This window comes from Balaenoptera physalus (assembly GCF_965194825.1).
Source record: "Balaenoptera physalus genome assembly, chromosome: 19".
Taxonomy (NCBI): Eukaryota; Metazoa; Chordata; class Mammalia; order Artiodactyla; family Balaenopteridae; genus Balaenoptera; species Balaenoptera physalus.
The window spans coordinates 48,010,147-48,015,848 of NC_138900.1; the positions used below are offsets into that span (position 1 = coordinate 48,010,147).

The window sequence follows — 5,702 nt, forward strand, 5'->3', positions numbered from 1 at the left end:
TCCATTCTCTCTGGCTTCCCATGACTCCACCTGCCTGGAAGGGCGGCTGGCTGCATCCAGGATCTTTGTTTAACATCCCAGAGGCAGAAAAGAAAATCTCTTCCTTCTCCAGTGTATATAAGACCTAGGGGAGAAACTTAATGGTTGGTTTGGGTCATGTGTCCACCCCTTGGACCAAGCCTTTGTGGCCAGGGGAAGAGTATTCTGATTGGCTAGGCTTGGATCAGCCATAAGCTCCTGTGGTCAAAGGAGCCAGTCCTGTAACGGACAACCCCACAAGAATTACATGGAATGGGCCAATGGGGTGTACCTCCCGAAGGAAGGAGTCCGCCATCATCATCATTATCATGAGGAGGAGGAGGAGGAAGAAGAAAGGGAAGGAAGGTACGCTAGACAGATAAGACCAATAGATGCCCCCACCCACCATATCCTTCATACCCACAGAACCCTTCATTACTGCTGCAGGCACTCGGATGAAAGAACAGAAGGGACAATCACTCCGTAGCATCTTAGATAAAATATGCTTTCAACTGTTCTTCTCCAAGCAAGGAGGCCAAGTGCCACAGCAAAGAAAATATAGGCTATGGAGTTGGACAGATCCAAGTTCAAATCTCAGCCTCAAAACATGCTTGCTATGTAATCTTGGGCAAGTTGCTTAAATTCCATGAGCTCCATTTCTTCATTTGCAAAGCAAGCAGCAAGACCCAATGCATAATATGTGCTGAGGATTAAATGAGAAAAAATATATAAAAGACTTGGCGGGGCTTCCCTGGTGGCACAGTGGTTAAGAATCCGCCTGCCAATGCAGGGGACATGGGTTCGATCCCTGGTCCGGGAAAATCCCACATGCAGTGGAGCAGCTAAGCCTGTGCACCACAACAACTGAGCCTGCGCTCTAGAGCCCACGAGCCACAACTACTGAGCCCGCATGCCACAACTACTGAAGCGCGTGTGCCTAGAGCCCATGCTCCACAACAAGAGAAGCCACGGCAATGAGAAGCCTGCGAACTGCAACGAAGAGTAGCTCCTGCTCGCAGAAACTAGAGGAAGCCTGCGCACAGCAACAAAGACCCAATGCAGCCAAAAATAAATAAATTAATTAATTTTTTTAAAAAAAGACTTGGCATACATTGTCTGACACAAAGATGTCAATAAACATTTGCTCAATGCATGAATTAATTAATTTGAACTTCACAGGCCAGAGGGGACCTGGCTGGCTTGTCCTACTTCCGTCACTCAGGAGCAGAATGAGTTTTTCCTTTCACATAAAAACTGATGGAGGCATAAAGTTCTAGGACAGGAAAAACTCCAAGTGGCCATGTGTGGGTCTTAGATGCTATAACTGTCCCCATTTTATAGATGAAGAAACTAAAGCTCACAAGACAAGAAACGTAATCTTCTAAAAGGAAATCATAGTACTCTGACCAAAAGGAAGGGAGGTAATATTAGAATAAGGGCCTGTTTTAAACCATGGTTAAGCTGCCAGGAATTGGCTAATTACTACTCTCCATACACCAGCAGGATGACAAAACTGCCTTTCATCTGTATGGAAAGCACACCTCCTCCAGACATCACTTGACCTGAGGCTCACCTTAGCACTCTAAGAAGAGAAGACAGGCACTGTTAGATCCTTTACAGATGGGGAAATAAACTCAGAAAGTTTAAGTCATTCAATCATGGTCACATAACCATCAAATAGTCAAATCCACGGGTCAAAATTGGCTCAGTCTGTGAGAAGAAAGGTAGAACCGAAATAGCCATGGCACTTTCTGTTCATTATATATAGCAGCAAGCGATTGGTACTAATACAAGCATAAAGTCTGAGCACAGGAATGATCTTGAAGGCAGTGGACACACCCTCTTCCCAACTTGGGAAGGTTCCTTCAGCCTCCCGGAGATGTGACGTAGAGGCACAACCAGAGTTACAGACACACCCTACAACCATCCCCAGTGCGGCAAAGAATGGCAAATAGACCACCAACTCGTCAACAAACATGTCAACCCAGGTGTGATTCTTTCTTTTTTTTTTTTTTTTGGCTGCGTTGGGTCTTCGTTGCTGTGCACGGGCTTTCTCTGGTTGCGGCGAGCGGGGGCTACTCTTCGTTGTGGTGCACGGGCTTCTCATTGCAGGGGCCTCTCTTGCTGCAGAGCGCCGGCTCTAGGCGCGCGGGCTTCAGTAGTCGTGGCTTGCGGGCTCAGTAGTTGTGGCGCACGGGCTTTGTTGCTCTATGGCATGTGGGATCTTCCCGGACCAGGGCTCGAACCCATGTCCCCTGCATTGGCAGGCAGATTCTTAACCACTGTGCCACCAGGGAAGTCCCCAGGTGTGATTCTTAAAAATGAAAAATTTTTGGTCTACAATATGCCTCACACTGTAATAAGGAATTTAAGATTCTAGTATGCTAGAGCAAGACGTGTAAATTGTGATAAATGCATCTATCAATGAGGAGATGTTTCATAGTTCAAGACCTTGAGGTCTAAGTTTTGGACCATTGCATATGAAAAGGATCTGGCTACAACATCACCTCCTACACCTTCCCGGAGACTGGACCTTTCCCCACATATGTAAACAGAGGGACCACTTAATTTATTGTCCAGATCGAAACACTTTTAAGAGTCGAGGGGGATGTTACTAATCATGATGCCATGACCACAGATAAAAACCAGGACCGTCTTGGGCAAACCAAGACAGTCACCCTAGTTAGAGGGAACAATTGAAAATCATTCAGTCACAAAGAGCTAATGTCGAATGTTGTATGCATTGCTCAAAACATCTTCCCTCTTTACCAGTCTTTTTTGACCTCGATTTTTCATGTGATTCCTCAACAGAAATTGTTCAGAGGAAAGTGCAGATAAACATACATTCTGAGTAAAGGTTTTACATGATGGCTAATTTAGTTAAAATGGCTTTTAAACATTGTCTTTGTATAATCCAAGTTGGCTACAGAACAACAGCACAGTGGGAGGCTCATGGAGATTTAGCCACCTGCGGCCAATTGTCGTTTCTTTGGGTTTCCTTTCTAAATCATTTTCTTTTCTGTCTTTGAATCCCTATTTCCATTTATGTCAGGTTTGGCCCAGTCACAGCTCCATCCCAGCCTCCTCTGAGGTCAGAAGGGCCCAGGTGGACAGCAGAGCAGTGGGATGTGGACAGAGCTGGGACTACAAACCCTGTCACCCATCCAGACGGAAAAAGAGCCCGTTGACACAGAATCCTGCAGATGCAGCTCTTCCGGGGCAAGGATGTAGGCTATTCACGTCCAGTGCTGGCAAGTCTGACTTTCTAACATTCTCCCCACTGATGTCTCACAGGAAGCCTTTTCAACCTGCAAGTCATTCAATCCCCAAACTCCCTTCCACTCGACAGCCAGAATTCTATTTTCTTGCCCCAAACATCCTTACTTTTTGATGACAGGGAAAAAAGTCAACAGAGGAGAGGAAATCTAAATAAAGTGAGCTAAATAACACTGTGGCCACCTCTCAAAGGCGAATTCTGTGATTCAACAGTGCCAGGCATGTTCCAGAACTGGGGATGATGCTTCCTTCAAAGATGGCCCTGTGGGAACCACGCCAACTTTTTCTGGTCGGAATTTGTATCCTCCTAAGTTCTTAGGTGTAGGGAGGAAAGGTCCATTTAAACAAGGATATCTGAAAGCTGCGACCTGAGATTCTTCAAGAATTAGTGGCTCTTCCAAAAGTTTTCTATAAGAATTAGTTAGGTGAACCTTAGAAGTGGGTTTCTGGAGTTGGGCCATAAAGGATAAGTAAAGGAGTGCAGGAGTTAGGCATAGAAATTGTAAAGAGTAAAAAGCCAACCAGGAAAAGAGACGGTGAGTATATCAGAACAAATTTATAAGTCTCTGCCATTTTGAAGGAGCATAAACAATTTGTGAGATGTGTGGAACACTGGGTGATGGCAGAAGTTCAGACAGAAGCCAAAGAATCATAGTTTAGTGATCTTTAGTCTATGCTGCCTAGAGCCCCTGGGTTCCAGGAGATGCTCCTGGGTTCCCCTCAGGTGGGGATGTGACTGAGTGATGGGCCAAAGGGGCTCTGAACAGGGCTCTGATGCCCCCGCCCCACTTCATTCCATGTACATCCGAACTCCAGGTAAGATTTCATCTGAGTAAGAGTCAATTGCTGAAAGATCTGGTGATCAAAGATTCTAGTTTAATACCTGACAGAACTAAACCAGGGAGTGAATGGACTTGCCAAGGTCCAACACAAAAGTAATAACACAACCAAAATAGCAATCAGACCCTCTGGCTCTGATCCAGTACTTTTTCCATTACACAATTTGATGTGAGGATCTTCCCAGAATCAAATGAAAAAGTGAAAGAGGCCAAAAAATAGGACCGTAATTTTTCCCATCGTTGGCCAAGAGAACTCTGGTCCTAAACATCACACACACACACACACACCCTTCACCCAGGAACCTGGGAAACCTGTCACACTAACTTCGGCGCTCAGTGATACCAAACACATGTGTCTTATAGGCAGGGTGTGCAAAGAATCATTTTGACCTGTTTGACCTTATAGGCAAAGAATCATTTTGACCGGTTTAATCAACAGGAAATGGACAAAATATTAATGGTTATTTACAACACCCACCACCTTCCTGGTCCCCCAAAGACAGATACATTCATAACAGAATCTTCAATTTTGCTGAGTGTTGTGAAAGAAAGAAAGAAAGATCAATTGGTGAAGATAAAAAAAATTCCTAAATTGCTTGCAATCAGGAGTCCAAAATCACAGCCCGTGGACCAAACCTACTTCACTTCCTGTTTTTTTAAATAAAGTTTTATTCAAACCCAACTATGCCCATTCATTTCCTTATCTCTGGCTGCCTTTGAGTTACAAGGGCAGAGCTGAGCCACTGTGACAAAGAACCTGTAGCCCAGAAAGCCTAAAATATTTGCTATCTGGCCCTTTACAGAAAAGTCTGATGATCCTTTCTCTAAATTAAAGGTCTACAGAAATCAGAAGAGCCCAGGAGAGAGGAGGAACCTGAAGGAACACAGCCTGAAAGGGAAGAACAAAGAAAGACTGTTGAGAGCAAGAGGGAAATAGGGGTGGGGTGATTTGGCAGCTGCCGTGGAGAGAAACTGGAAAATGAGATGTTAAGATGGATTTTTAGAGTTTCACTGTGGAATGTGCATAAATGTATTCCTTTGACCCCTGCTGAGAAGAGGGCTTCAGTTAAAACAACTCAGCATTATTTTTCAAAACTTTGAGAATGTATTTGTGATTTTTACTGATGCCAAGTTCTGTGAGATTTGCCTACAGACAGAAGGTGCTGACTGAATGCAAGGACAACCCGAGGAGGGTTGGTTATGTTTGGGTAAAAAAAAAAAAAAAGTTTCTAAAAAAGGCCTACTAATAAATGTACAGAAATTGAGACTGTATCCCCCTCTCTCTTCCCAGGGCCGCTCCACCCTGGCCGTGAGACGGCTACAGATGAGACGAATCCATGGTGGGCTCAATGCAGTACTGACAATGACTAACAAAGGAGCACCGGATATGTTTTCAGATACTTCTGTTTATTGCCTCATTGAACCTGGAAGAGAACCCTAGCAGGATGCACTGTTATTACCCCCATTTTACAGATAGGAAACCGAGGCTCAGAGAAGGCAAGTGGCCACTGATAGAGCCAAAGTAGAGATATAAACCTGACTCCAAGAAGCCAGCACTCACGGTTGGCC

At 44.8% G+C, this 5,702-nt stretch overlaps 1 protein-coding gene and 2 long non-coding RNA genes across 3 annotated transcripts in view; 2 read left to right on the forward strand and 1 right to left on the reverse strand.

Moving 5' to 3' along the window:
- LOC309649477 (uncharacterized protein) overlaps window positions 1-5,702 on the reverse strand; it is a 664,470-nt gene that overhangs the window by 458,721 nt on the left and 200,047 nt on the right. The window lies entirely within an intron of this gene.
- Window positions 1-5,702, forward strand: part of LOC309649497 — a 431,245-nt gene that overhangs the window by 341,481 nt on the left and 84,062 nt on the right. The window lies entirely within an intron of this gene.
- Window positions 1-5,702, forward strand: part of LOC309649495 — a 151,833-nt gene that overhangs the window by 104,024 nt on the left and 42,107 nt on the right. The gene's annotated exons all lie outside the window — the stretch shown is intronic.